Genomic DNA, 14,445 nt, shown 5'->3' with positions numbered 1-14,445 from the left:
TGGCATCCACTGGAATTACAATGTCAATGATCCAGACATTTCTTTTTCTGACACCTTCTCTACCTGCTGTTCCCATGGGTTTTTGGAGGCTGACAAGTTATAAATTTTGCATAATGACCACTAACTTTGCCACTCTATCATGTCTAACTCTGTAATCTGTTTGTGAAGTCTTTAGACATTCACAGATGAGGTGTGACACTGTTTCATCTCTTTTTTTTTTGGCAGAGTCGACATTTGCTGTTAGCACTAACTCCTTGGATCTTAGATTTCATCATGTTGGTTTGGACTGCTTGTTCTTGTGCAGCAAAAATCAAGCCTTTGGTTTCTTTCTTAAGGGTCCACAGTTTTAGCCATGCCCCTGTTGAATTCTGATCATGCTTTCCATCAATATTTCTCAGGTGTTGTCCATGTGGTGGTTTATTTTTCTAGCTGTTTAATTTATTTTCAAATTGTTGTTTCTTATATTGAGCCTTTGTTTATGTTGTTTTTAAAATATTCTCCTTTTTCTCTGCTTTCAGTAATTTTTCTCTGCTTGTACTGATATAATCATTTAGTCATATTTTCCTCCTCTACTACCTGCTGTATTTGCAGTAATCCACGGCCTCTGATTTTTCATCGTAAATATAATCTGTCCACATCACTTTTTGGATGTAGTGTGTGATGCATGTTCATTAGTTTCCGTGTTTTTCGATCCAATTCTTCTAATTCATTTTGAGTCCAATCTATTATTCCAGCTGGGTATCTAATTACTGGAACAGCCCGTGTGTTTATGGCTTTGATTTTATTTCCACCATTTAATTTTGATTTTAAGATTTTCTGCAGTCTTTTGATGTGTATTCCCTTTCTGTCAGTTCTTTAACTTTTGTGTGCACAATGTTTTTTGCTTCTAGTATTCCAAGGTATTTATAATTTTCATCATTTGATAGTGATTTTACAATATTGCCATTTTTTAACTTGATTCCATCTAGTTTTTGGATCTTGCCATGGTGTATAGACAGAGCTGTACATTTGTCAATTCCAAATGTCATTTGGACATCTTCATTAAACATTTGCACTGTGTTTAGCAATAGTTCTATCTCTGTGGAACGTTTTGCATATAGTTTTAGGTCATCCGTGTATAAGAGATGATTGATTTTTTTCCAGCTTGTTGTGAAATATGGTAGCCTAATCCAGTTTTATTTACAATTATTGACATGGGGATTAGTGAGATGCTAAACAGCAATGGTAACAAAGAATCCTCCCCGAAATGTTGTTGTTTCTCCCCATAAGAGAGGTATGTGTACAACAGTTGCTAAAGATATATCTGCACATATCCTGTTCTCAGACAAGAGAAAGAGAAACACACCTCTTGAGATCTCCTCAACATGGCCTTCACCCATGAATAAAGATTTCAGTCTACCCAACCAATTGATCCAGTAATAGAGTCTGAGTCATTTCTCTCATTCACTCAGAGATTTCCCACATATGCCAAAGCTAGGCTGAGGACTGGAGCATAGGTGATTTTCTTCCTCTGTGAAGCAAACTGCATAGAAAAGAGAAGTCCATGAATGTTTCTTCAGCCTTTGGTTTTCAACCTTTGACTGCTTTTGGAAAACAGATGAGGTGGAGTGAAATGGAAAAGCAACAGAGAGAGCACCAGAGAAAACTCTGCAGGCATTCCTGGTGCTTCTCGAGTCTTTCTTCCATGTGATTAATTAAGTTCCAACTTGGAACCAGTTTGAGCTCCAATTTATTGCTCACAGTTACTGAAGAGGTTAAGTTTAAGCAAAATTTAAACTGAGCTCTTAGAAGTCCTGTTACCCAAAGCTCTAAACCAGCTAGCTAACTCCACAGACTTCTAACTGTTACTATTTATCTCCAGAGTGTTCGTATGCACTTATTTACATTTACATGTCAAAGCTTATTCAGCAAACAGGATGAAGAAGGTCTTCTTGTATATATAAGGTCAGAGAAAAAGTATGCTACAACATGCATGACTTACAATTAAATGGAAACAGGAGATTTTGTAATCGTGTTCTTGTTTTCACTATGTTACACACAGGCAGGCAAACATCTTTCATCAAGAATAAAATGTATGTTAATGATTACAGAGAGGGGTTTTTGCAGGTGGAAAAAACCCTTTTCTTCCAATTTGCAATGCAAATTCCTAGGTTGTGTGGAAGTACAATAATTTAATAGATTTGCAAATTAGAAATATTGCAGGAGTACAACATGATGATTTTATTGTTAGCATTGTAATAAACTTAAAATAATAACACAGAAAATTCCCGGTTTTGTTACATCTATTTATCTTACAAAAACCTTCCGCATAGAAACTTACAGTTATTTTCCCTCTCCTTTTATGCATAAAACATAATCTAAATGATCTTCACAAAATGAGCCAATATTCATAACCTGGCAACCAATATTGGGTTTTATGGAGTATTTCTATATGGCTAACGTTTATGGGCATCTGGTGCAGAATATGAATATGGTATCTTAAGAATCTCAGGGATTTTTCTCTCTCTCTTTCTTTCCTAGTTTTCATGGTTTCCATGATATGCAGAATGGTTATTGGAAGTATGGTGGAAGGTGTTTGAGTCATTCTTTTGTAGCTCTAAATGGTGAGCTTTAGGAAGGAAGAAGAACAGCCATTCTAATACAGACTAGTTCTGGTTCAAGGGATGAAAATAAAGGGCCGGCCCTACCACTGGACTGAGGAGCTATCCACGTGTAGCAAATGTTGACTGTTAAGAAACTGCAGTGAATTATCAGATTCTGCCTTTGTTATAACTATGTTTTTACTGCCACTGATGGGGAGGGCAGGTACCCATGGAATTTCCCACCTCATACAGTATGTCAAAATGGGCATTGTTCAAGGTTCTCCCTCAGCTAGCAAAACATCTTGTGTTGAGTCTGATTAAATAAACCATGGATGAGAGTTTAATTATAACAATAAATAGAATGTTGATTGTCCAATTGCCAGAAATGAGAGCAAACACCCAAGGACGCTTGTCGACGTCATCTTTGCTTGTGGGTTTTCCGGACGCATGTTCCAGCCAGCCATCCTGGAAAAAGGAATGCTAGATGAGATGCGCTTTTGATCCAAATTTTGCTAAAAGTCATTCCTGCTCATGGAACAGCCTGAATTGGACCATTCTGTGGGCATGAAAGATGAGGTAGACAGTCAGTCATGGATCAAAGATCCCCACATTCCAACAACACCTCTCCCCCAACCCCCACTTCTAAATCCTCCATATTCCATCAATACTCTCACTTCTAGATGCAGAGTTCAGAAAAAGTTACATTTTGGACTTCAACTCCCAGCCAATTTAGTCTAAAAACGCCAAGAATTATGCCAGACCTGAAGGTGGAATAAACTGGTATCAGTGGGAAAGGGGAAAAACAGTCAATGTTGGGAGTTACTGTATGAAAAAGTTACACCCCATCAAGCTACCGCAGCACAAGTGTTGCCGAAGATTCTCCCCACCACCTTCTCCAACTTCATAGAGCCAGTTCAAGGATTGACAACAGAGAAGGTATTCTGATCAGCCAGAGGAAAGGCTGTGGAGGTCTCGGTTAATAAGAGTCAACAATACAACCAGGCAGCAAAAAAAGCTATGTGATTCTAGCCAGCATCTAACAGAAATCAGATTTCATCCGGAGTATTGTGTCTAGTTCTAGGCACAACCATTGAAGGACATTGACATTTTGGAAGGGGTCAAGAGGCATATGACTAAGATGATAAAGGATCTAGACTCAAAATCCTATGAGGAATGGTTGAGGAGGGTGGGAATATTTAGCCTGGGGAAGAGAAATCTCAGAGATGATTTGTTGTTCTCATGTGCTGTCAAGTCGCCTCTGACTTATGAATGAGAGATCTCCGAAATGTCCTATCTCCAACATGCCCTGCTTAGCTGCTGCAAACTCAAGCTTGTGTGTCTTCCTGTAGGGAGTCAGACCATCTCGTATTTGGTCTTCCTCTTACCCTGCTGCCTTCAACCTTTCCCAGCATTATTATCTTTTTCATAGAATCCTGCCTTCTCATGAGGTGCCCAAAGTACCTCAGCCTCAACACTATTGCCTCCAGAGATAGTTGAGGCTTGGTTTGATCTAGGACCATCTTGCTTTGCTGCCCTTCTGAGTCTCAATCTTCCTCTGGTTTCTTGGCTGCACTCTCCATTTGGATTGATGATTGAACCAAGGTATACAAAATCTCTACAGTGGGGTCTCTACTTAAGAACGTCCCTACTTAAGAACAATCCAACTTAAGAACAGCTCCATTTGCTAAATTTTGCTTCTACTTGAGAACAGAAATCCAAGATAAGAACAGGAAAAAAAAAACTTTCCTGCTCTTTTTTTAACAGGTCATCTTAGGTTAAAAAAAAAATTCTCCCCCTAGTGGTAGAGTACGTATTAACCAGCTTTGCATTAGTTCCTATGGGAACTAATGCTTCAATGTACGAACGCACCTCTACATAACAAAAAAACACAGCCAGAACGGATTAATTGGTTTTCAGTCAATTCCTATGGGAAATTTTGCTTCAACTTAAGAACGTTTCAACTTAAGAACACCATTCCAAAACGGATTAAGTTCTTAAGTAGAGGTTCCACTGTAGTTTCTATGGACGGAAAAGAGCAGATACGGATTAAATGGTTTTCAATGCATTCCTATGGGAAATGCAGATTCAACATAAGAACTTTTCAACTTGAGAACCACCTTCCAATACGGATTAAGTTCTTAAGTAGAGACCCCACTGTATTTCATTTTTTTCATTGTCGGTGCTAAAGCTGTGTAGTTCTTCTGGAGTCATAATAGCTCTCTTCTTAACATTCAGCGACACTCCTGCTTTGGCATTTTCTTCGTTCATTTCCCCTAACAGTCCTCTTTTCAATACATTGCTGCTTTCCGCTAGTAAGATGATGTGATCTTCATATTTTAAATTACTGATGTTTCTCCCACCAGTTTTCAATCCTCCTCCATCTCAGTCTAGTCTGGCTTTCCATATGATATGCTCTGTGTAGAGGCTCAACAATTTTGCCTCTCCATATTCTGTCCTAATGGTAGCTTCTTGTCAACAACACAAGTTATGCATCAGGACAATCAAGTGCTGTGTCAGGTGAAGGACAGTCCTTTGTTTTTAAAGAGAAGTTGATAGGACCTATGTTAGGAATGTTTGAACTGTGTTGGCTAGGGCTTGATGATCCTTCAGGTCCCTTCCAAATCTAGGATTTAATGCTTCTATATGAGCTAGGCAAATTTGTCCTTTAGCCTATGATTCAAGGTCACATCCTTGATTTTTCTCCCCTACCCTCCAAGGCAACAGTACTGCCCATCATGAACGAAGAGACAGGAGCAGCAGATAGCTAGCTTGGCTCTTGCTCCATGGCACGACAGCAGTTCATAGTGGGCCCACCATTCATGAGTCACCAATGCAAAGTAACACTCCGTGCAACAGGGAACACACAGTCGCCCTTTTGCATAATGAGGGAAAGTGATGCCGAATCTCACTGGATAGATTTGTTTATGTGCCTTCTCCTTTTAATGTTTCTTTATTCTCCTCTGGTATCCTCTGCCAGTAATCTCTCTCTCTCTCTCTCTCTCTCTCCTACTTCACACTTTTGATAAGCCTTCTGGTCCCTCAGCAGATGCATTGTGAATCTTCTATGTCTATGTCTCCTGCATATGTTTCATTAAAAGTGTTTGTTTCTTTGATGAGTTTGAAGTTCTAATGTGTGTGTGTGTGTGTATGTGTGTGTGTGTGTTTTGGAGGAGGGGAGGAATAATGTTTTTGGCTTCCCACTCCCTTCCACTGAATAGTACATGCAAGTCATTTGGAGGTCTTAACTTTTTCCTTTTTTTCTTCCTTTTTGCCAATTCATGCGCCTCTCCTTCCAGGGATGGCGACAATTTGCACTGGCACCCAAAGATAGAAAAACAAGTCTTTTGATTTGTTACACGGTGGAACTGAACATGAAAGAACACGGTGGGAGGTGCCAAATGGGAAAAGCAGAAAATGGAATGTATTTTCACAAAGGGTTGCTTAGCAATAGGTGGCACAGGAATGCTGACATTTTGCAAGGAGAGGGGGACACCATCCATTCCACATTTCACCCTGGCAAGTGAAAACAGGCCTTTTTGGGGGTGGGGGGTGGGAAGGGAGCCAAAGCTGGTAATGGAAAGAACACAGCATACCAGTTGTGGTTCTTGGCTGCCCTCCTTTTGGCTACTCAAGTTCTTACTTTAAAGGAGAAAGAGATGGGGCAGTTTGTTCGGTAAAGTTCATCTGTATCTTTCTTGCTTCAATTAAAGATTCAAGATTAGGATCCTAAAATAGTCACTATACGGGAAGCTCTGTCAGTTACCTCTAGATGGTACTGGACCAGCCATCATCTCTCGCCCTTGGTCATGCTGGAGGGGAGACAGAATTCAACAATACCTGGAGGTTCTCCACGAGTGATGAGCATGAACCAAACCATGGACCAGAAGGAAAAAACAAAACAAATGGGCTTATTTATGATTCGGTTCATGGGCTGGTTCAGGGAACCCATTTTGGGAAAGCAAAAACGAAGTGCTGGACTTTTTGCCACTTGGCACGGCATTTTGCTTGGCCAAAATGGGATGGCCCACCACTCCCGCCCCATCGTCCCTGTTGCCTCCACCTATCTGGTCCGGTTTCCCAGCTGAGAGGCGGGAAGGTGCACAAAGGCAGCAGGCCCAGCTTCCCCGTCAGGAGCCTGCTGCCGCCTCAGAAGATGGCACCGGTGGCCTGTGGCAGTGGCAGAGGAGGAAGTGGAGGTGGCAGGACCAGGTGGCAGGACCAGGTAGCCCATCCCCAAAAATGAACTGGTTCTCTCTCTCTCTCTCTCTCTCTCTCTCTCTCTCTCTGTGTGTGTGTGTGTGTGTGTGTGTGTGTGTGTGTGTGTGTGTGTGTGAGAGAGAGAGAGAGAGAGAGTGATGGTTTGTGGGTTGCTGCAATCCAAACTCAAAGTTACACTGGATATAATGGGCCAGCACTACTGCCTTTGGGCTGGTGCAACCCCTTGTGATAACTAGTGTCAGATCTGCCACCACATCAGCTGTCTTGGCTGACATCAGCTGGCAGAAGAGCCAAAAAAAGGGGGGGAGGAAAGGAGAGGAACTATGCCTGCTCCACCCAAGCTCACAGCCATGATGCCAGCACAAAGTTAGGCCAGGGAAAGAGCAATTCTAAGTCATTTCCAGCCTCCCAAAGCTCAGAAGGGTTTGGATTTAGCACAGCTTCAGCTAATTCGTCGTCACCTCAGGCAGCCCTAAGGCATCCTGGCTTTTTAGGACTGTGTCTATAGAGTGCATCCACACGATATAGGTAACGGCAATTTGGTTCTACTTTAACTGCTATATCTTCATCCTATGGCATTCTGGGATATGTAGTTTAGACACTGACTTAGAATTCTCTGCTGCTGCTCAGAAGAGTTACACCAGAGCCATTTAGCAGAGAATTCTAAGTCCATCATAACGTGGCACATCCCATAATGTCTTATGATGGATCCCTAAGAGTTACAGTGGTTTCATGTTACTGTAATGATGTAGAATTGATACAGTCTTTAATCCAGGCTGGATTTAAAGCAATTCCTGTTCCCCAAGGAACTTTTAAGCACTTTCCTTTGAGGTGAGGGCTAGGATTGTGTAATCGAGAAATCTGAGCTGTTCTATCATGCTGCAATTCTAAAGATTCTTTGAACAAAACCATCCAAAAAAAGCACACAGAAGATCAGGTACAACCTGCATTCTACTATACCATAATCTGTTTAGGGTTACAGCTATGCCACAAAGAAATATTGCTAAATTACAATCATAATGCAATTTACTATACAGTGGTGCCTCGCATAGCGAGGTTAATCCGTTCTGGATTAACCTTCGCTATGCTGAAGCATCGCTGAACGGGGCAGCGATTTCCATTGGAACGCATTAAACATCGTTTAATGCGTTCCAAATAGGCCAAATACTCACCGTTCAGCGAAGCTTCGGGATGGCTGCCAGCCATTTTCGCGCCCTCGCCTCGCTTAACGAGGGCGCGAAAACGCTGCGCGCGGCCATTTTGGGCCATTTCCCGGCTTCCGGCGGCCATTTTGGCCGCCGAACAGCTGATCGTCGGGGTTTGTTTTGCGAAGATAGGTAAGCGAAACGCTTACCGGTCTTCGCAAAGCGAATTTTTCCCCATTTAAAAAACGTTGAGCGATCGCATTAGCGATCCGAAAAAACGGATCGCTATGCGATTTCATCGTTATACGGTGTGCTCGTTAAGCGAGGCACCACTGTACTTTCCCTGATAATAATTACTTGCAATCAGTATCTTCCAAACTCTGTGTTCTATGACAGTAACGCCTAATGTTCAGAGTCTAATAGGACATAGAATAATCATATTCCTCTTATTTAGGATCTGGTATCTATCAGGCAGAAAGCACCAATGACTTGAAATGAATGTTAGGGAAAGTGAAAGAAGAAAGTGGGAAAGCAGGACTGCAATTGAACATGAAGAAGACAAAAATCATGAGTAGAGAAGAACTACAGAGCTTTAATGCTGACAGTGAAGAAACTGAAATAGTTAAGAGATTTTGTAAACCTCAGTTAAAATGTCAATCTACACGAAGAGCTCAGCCAAGAAATCAGAAAGCTAAGCCTTGGAAGGGCAGCAATGAGGTAATTAGAAAAAGATCATCAAATGTAAGGATGTGTCACTGGAGACTACCACCAAGATCATCCATATTCTGGTATTTCTGATCACCATGTAAGGGTGTGAAAGCTGTGCAGTTAAGAAAGCTTAGAGGGAAAAAACTGATTTGTTTGAAATGCGAAAGACAGACAAGTAGGTCCTAGATCAATTCAAGCCTGAACTATCTCTGGAGGCAAAAATATTAAACCTGAGCCTGTCTTACCTTGGGCACATCTTGAGAAGGCAGGATTCTCTGGAAAAGACAATAATGCCGGGAAAAGTGGAAGGTAGCAGGAAAAGAGGAAGAACAAATAAAAGATGAACGGACTCCCTACAGGAAGCAACAGGCTTGAGTTTAGAATTGCTGAGCAGAGTATTTGAGGACAGGGCATTTTGGAGACCTCTCACTCATACAAGGGTCACCATAAAAACAACAAAAACCTGTGAGTCATAACTCTATATTTGGAACAGGGTGGGAAACTTTCAGAGGCCCACAGGCCACCCATGCCAACTCCTGAACCTTGAAAAAAAGCTTCAGCTACAAACAGCTCAGTTGACCACTGTATCCCTGCAGGTTGTGTGCAGATGTTATGAACAAAAAGAGAGAGATTGGGTTACAATTTATTTGGAGATGTGGGGGTGTTGGGGGGTGGCAAACAGTGCTGATAGGTCACTCTTGAACTCAGGGGTGAGCACGTCCAATCTTTGGGCTGCATTCTGCCCACCTCCACTTTAAAGAGAGAATCCGCCTCCTCCTATTTGAGTCTCATGAATACTGGACGATGGCACAGAAATCAAAGGGCCTTCCCTCTTCTAGGGAGGCTTATGGCTGTAAATGAACAGGGAGCCTCTGCACATCTCTGGCGCAACCACAGTTTACTGTTGCTCTCTCCTTAGGAGCCATTCTTACGATGAGCAAGAGCCACCTGGAGTGTCTGGGCTTGGCTGTCACTTGAAATCGTTCAGAACCAACCTCTGTCCTAGGGTGCTAGAAATCCACTGAAGGATGACTCCATCTTGGACAGTTTATCATCATGGCGTCACAACAGGACAGAACAGATGCTCTGTGAGGTGCATGCTGTCCTGGAAGTTGCTGAACAATTTGCATTTGATGGATGGAGGCGCTCTGAATGGAATCGCACAGTAAACTTGAGACATGGTTGATAATAGAGGAGTGGAGGCTATCCATCTATCTGTCTTTCTGTTGCATACTTTGAATAAAGTCATACACCTGTGTTTTGTTTTGCTTCTTCCACAGTGGTGTCAGGGCTTACATGGTTCACCTCGAAGACAAGATCTATGTGGACTGTTGTCTTATTCAGTGACAAAAGGAAAGGAAAGGGGAAACCTGCCAGTTCTAAGACCAAAGTTAAGTTTATTTTATAAGACTACCTCCACAAAGCCAGGAAATCTGGAGCCAAGGCTGATGGCTCCAGATTTAGTTCCCAATTTTAGTTCCCAAATTTAGTTCCCAATTTTAGTTCCCAAATAGCAAGGGCTATATTCGGGTACTAAATTAGCAAAATGGAATCATAGAATCATGGGACTGGGAGGGGCCTATAAAGTCATTGAGTCCATAATCAAAGTATATCTAACAGGTGGTTGTCTAACTTCCTTTTAATGCCTCCAGTATTGGAGCACTCAACACCTCTCAAGGTAATTGGTTCCATTGCCATACTGCTCTAACAGCTAGGATGTTTTTCCTGATATTCACCTGAAGTCTGACTTCTGGTAATTTTGGCCCCTTATTACATATATCACACTTTAGAATAATTGAGAAATGACCCTTTCCCATCTCTCTATGACAAAATTTCAAATATTTGAAGTGTTACCATATATCCCCTCAGTCTTTTCTTCTCAAGGCTAGACATGCCTAGTTCTTTCAGACTTTCCTCACAGAGCTTGGCTTCCTTGTTGCACTCCTCTGAACTTCTTCCAGTTTGTCTAAATCCTTTTTAAAGTGCAATGTCCAGAACTGGATGCAGTATGCTAGATGAGGCCTGACCAGTGCTGAATGGAGGGAGATTAGTACCTGATGGGATTTGGAGACTATGCTTCTGTTAATGCATCCCAAAATAGCATTTGCCATTTTTTGCAGTCACATTGAACTGTTGGCTCATATTCAGCTTGTGATCTACAATCCCAAAATCCTTCTCACTTGTAGTATTACTGAACAAAGTATTTCCCATCTTGTAACTGTGCATTTGACTTCTTTTTCCTAGGTGTAGAACTTTGCACTTATCCCTTTTATCCCTGTTAAATTTCATTCTCTTGTTTTCAGCCCAGTGCTCAAGCCTACGAAGAGATTTTTGAATTTTGTTTCTGTCTTCCAGGGCATTAGCAATTCCACCCAGTTTGAGTGCATTGATAAGAACTCTCAGAGTATGATCCTGTAACCAACTATGTATCCACCTGGCAGTTGTTCCATTCAGTTCACACCTAGTTAGCTTGCTAATCAGAATGTCATGAGACACTGTCAAAAGCTTTGCTGAAGTCAAGATATATTATGTTTACAGGATTCTCACCATCTAGCTGGGAGGTTACCAGATGAAAACATGAGATAAAGTTAGTCTGACAAGATTTGTTCTTGAGAGCAGAAGTAACCATCAAACTAATCCTAAAACATATGATTTGTTATGTATCCTGAAAGTAGTTTCTTCCGTAGAGTCGTGTATGCACATAAAGCGTTCATCTCCAGAGAAGAAGTAAGAAGAAAACTTGGGATGGGGGGCAGACACCCATTAGGGGTACTCAGATATAACAATAATGCAGAGAACTGTGGGAATCATGCAATGGTGTACCCTATTCAATTGTTCCTGTTAGTCATATTAGGGACAGAAATTTTTTGAATTTTTTAACTATAAATCCAATATCTAGAAACTGAGTCATAACAAATGGACTTCTTTCTTATTAGGTTGAAATGTTCCAGATAACCTCACCTGGATGATTGAGAATCCTCAAAGATATATAAATCCCATAATTCTCTATTCTGGGACTTCTACAAACAGCCAGACACCTAAATGTGACTCACCTGGGGGAAAGGCCTAAACTAGAAGTCTTTAAGGCTTAGCTCGAACCAAGCTGCGTCTTCCTGCCTCAGTGCTCGCTAGGAGGTTTCTTTCTGAATAGGAAGCTAGGCCTAGCTAGGCCTTAAAGTGTAGGCCTTTCTCCCAGGTGAGCCACATTTAGGCCTCTAAAATGTCTGAACTATAGGATTGGGAGATGGAGAATTATAGGGTTTGTAGTCCAAAACATCTAAAAAAAATCCCATCCCAAGTAGCACAGGGTAAACTGGCTACAGAACTTTGCTCCGTAAAATGTTTATCATGTCATCTGATCATGGCAGCAGCTGCACTCTGACTTGTTTTTCTTCCAACAGGCAAGAGGATGTATCCACAGATTGTTTGGTGCATTCTTCTCTTCATGAAACTGTCTAATTAGAATGTGTTGTGCAAAGGCCTCGCTGTAATGTTGCCAGAGCAATATGCTTGGCAGAATCACAGACTGCATTCCTGGATCAAATACCTGAAGCTGTTCTTCATTCTACAAAATTTAAAAGTTCATTTGGAAGTTCCCTTTCAACATCAAATTCTTGGAAATGTGCTTAGAAATCATTTAAAGAGAGAAAACTCCAGATAGCAATTTAAGGAAATCTTGACTTATCAAGCATTGGATTCGTTATTCTAAAATATATGTTTTATAATCTAAGATTTTTTTCCAACAAGTTATATTTTCCTGGAAAAACACAGAAAATCAAGAATCTATGGATGGGTGGGTGGATGGGGGGGGGGGTCTTATTAGTTCCATCTTCCTTCTCAGCTTTTATGGTACTAAGCCTATTGTTGACTGTTTAATGGCCTTTGACCATAATAAACTATTCATTCTTATTGTTGACTGAACAGCTGACTAATTTTGTTTGCTGCTTTCTGTCATATATAAACTATTGATCAATCTTATTTCTGCCCTCTCCTATTCATGCTCTGTATTTGCTGGCTTTGTTTTTATCATTTTAACTGTTAAGTTCATTGATGAGAGGAGCTTGCGCTCAAATATAGGTAGAAATACATCAACTAAATAAATAAATAGGTAAATTAAAATTCAGAGAGCTTCTTGGCAGAAAAAAATCTTGAAACTCTTGGTGCAAATTAATAAAAATCAAACTAACAAAGAAAAATGGAGCAACTAGTATGCCTTGTATTTCCTGAATGAGAGACAGCATATAGCGTGATGGACAAGAACCTAGGAGACCTGTGTTTAAATCCTTGTTTAGTCATAGAAACATGGGGGTGGAGAGTTGATGCTGGTAAATATCTAACATATCTTGAAAACTCTGTTAAATTGGATGGAACTTGACAGCACAAAACAACAATATTTTTGAATGTACAGTGGTGCCTTGCTTAACGGGTGCCCCGTTTAACGACAAAATCGCATAGCGATGAAGATTTTGCAATCGCATTGCGATGTTTTAAATGGGAAAAAATCACTTTGCGATAATCGGTACCCTGTTTCGCTTACCGATCATTGCATAGCGATGATTTTCCAACAGCTGATCGGTGGTTCCAAAATGGCCACTGGGTTAAAAAAAATGGCCGCCTGCTGTTTTCTGGGACGGATTCCTCGCTTACCGGGCAGCGAAAATGGCCGCCGTATGGAGGATTTTCGCTTAAAGGTGAGTTTTAAGCCCATAGGAAGGCATTGAAGGGGTTTCAATGCATTCCTATGGGCTTTTTAATATCGCATGGCGACGAAATTGCTTTGCAGCGATTTTTGCTGCACAGATTATCGTCGCTATGCGAGGCACCACTGTACTGAGAAGGTAATGTCCCTACCCCCTGTCCCATCAAATGGGATTAATTTACTGAAAGCTAAAAACAGGGGCTTCGGTTTCTGCCCACCCTGGTTTGCCTAAAAATAGTACTGGCCAATTTTTTGTCCCAGTAAATTTCATTGGTTGGGATAAGAAAAAATAAATTCCAATGACAAAATGCAATGGAATTGTTAGGATTATTTTTGCCCCAGCTGTTTTTGTGTCTATAAAAATAAAACATAACTTCGGTCAGGACTCAGGAACTGAAACTGTGGCCTCCTTCTGTGTCAGTATCTCTCTTTTTTTTCTTGGTAGGTCTGATCCTGTCTTGTTTTGTCTGGACTCTGACAAAATGTGTGATTTGCAGGGATTAAAATATCCCATCCTTGTGAGTCCAGGTTAAAATATTGGGCCTAAATCCCACCTCTAGACAAAACTAGAGTAGATCTATCTAACTCAGTCAGTGAGTTCAGTTCTCCACTGTGCCTTCAGGGAGAAGAGCCAGCCTGGGTGCCCTTGGGCAAGCTGCACAGTCCCAGGGCTCCCCCTAGAGGAAGGGAATGGTAAAGCACTTCTGAGCATTCTCTACCTAGAAACCCTTGGACAGGGTCGCCATAGGTCAGAAATGACTTGACTGCACCTAGGATGGTGATGATTAAATAGCTATGTAAATTGCATTGATTTACTAAATACTTATGTAAATTACATCAACTCTGCTGTAGTTGGTATTAGCAACCAGATTTTAATCCTGGTTCTCTTCACTTAATTCATTTTAGAATAGTGGGTGCAGGATGGAGAGAGATTAGGAATGCTATTAGACTGCTGTGGTTTAGGAGAAGGGCGAGGAATGTTTATGGCTGCTCCTAAATAAATCCATTTGGAGACATTCAATTAATCAGTCAACTGCTTGTTGCTTTGTTCTGGCTGATGACCCAAAGAACTTCTTTTGAAAGCATGGATGAG

At 41.2% G+C, this 14,445-nt stretch overlaps 1 long non-coding RNA gene across 1 annotated transcript; it reads right to left on the bottom strand.

Moving 5' to 3' along the window:
- Nucleotides 1-437: 437 nt before the first annotated feature.
- On the bottom strand, nucleotides 438-11,787 carry LOC144586243 (uncharacterized). Its single transcript, XR_013540957.1, has 2 exons — nucleotides 11,707-11,787; nucleotides 438-3,047 (listed from the first exon to the last, which is right to left on the bottom strand). It is a non-coding gene; the product is annotated as an uncharacterized LOC144586243 (long non-coding RNA).
- Between the last annotated feature and the right edge of the window lie 2,658 nt (nucleotides 11,788-14,445).

This window comes from Pogona vitticeps, chromosome 2 (genome assembly GCF_051106095.1).
Source record: "Pogona vitticeps strain Pit_001003342236 chromosome 2, PviZW2.1, whole genome shotgun sequence".
Lineage (NCBI taxonomy): Eukaryota > Metazoa > Chordata > Lepidosauria > Squamata > Agamidae > Pogona > Pogona vitticeps.
Note: the sequence above shows the minus strand (reverse complement) of the source record. Positions and strands in the feature narration are given on the sequence as shown.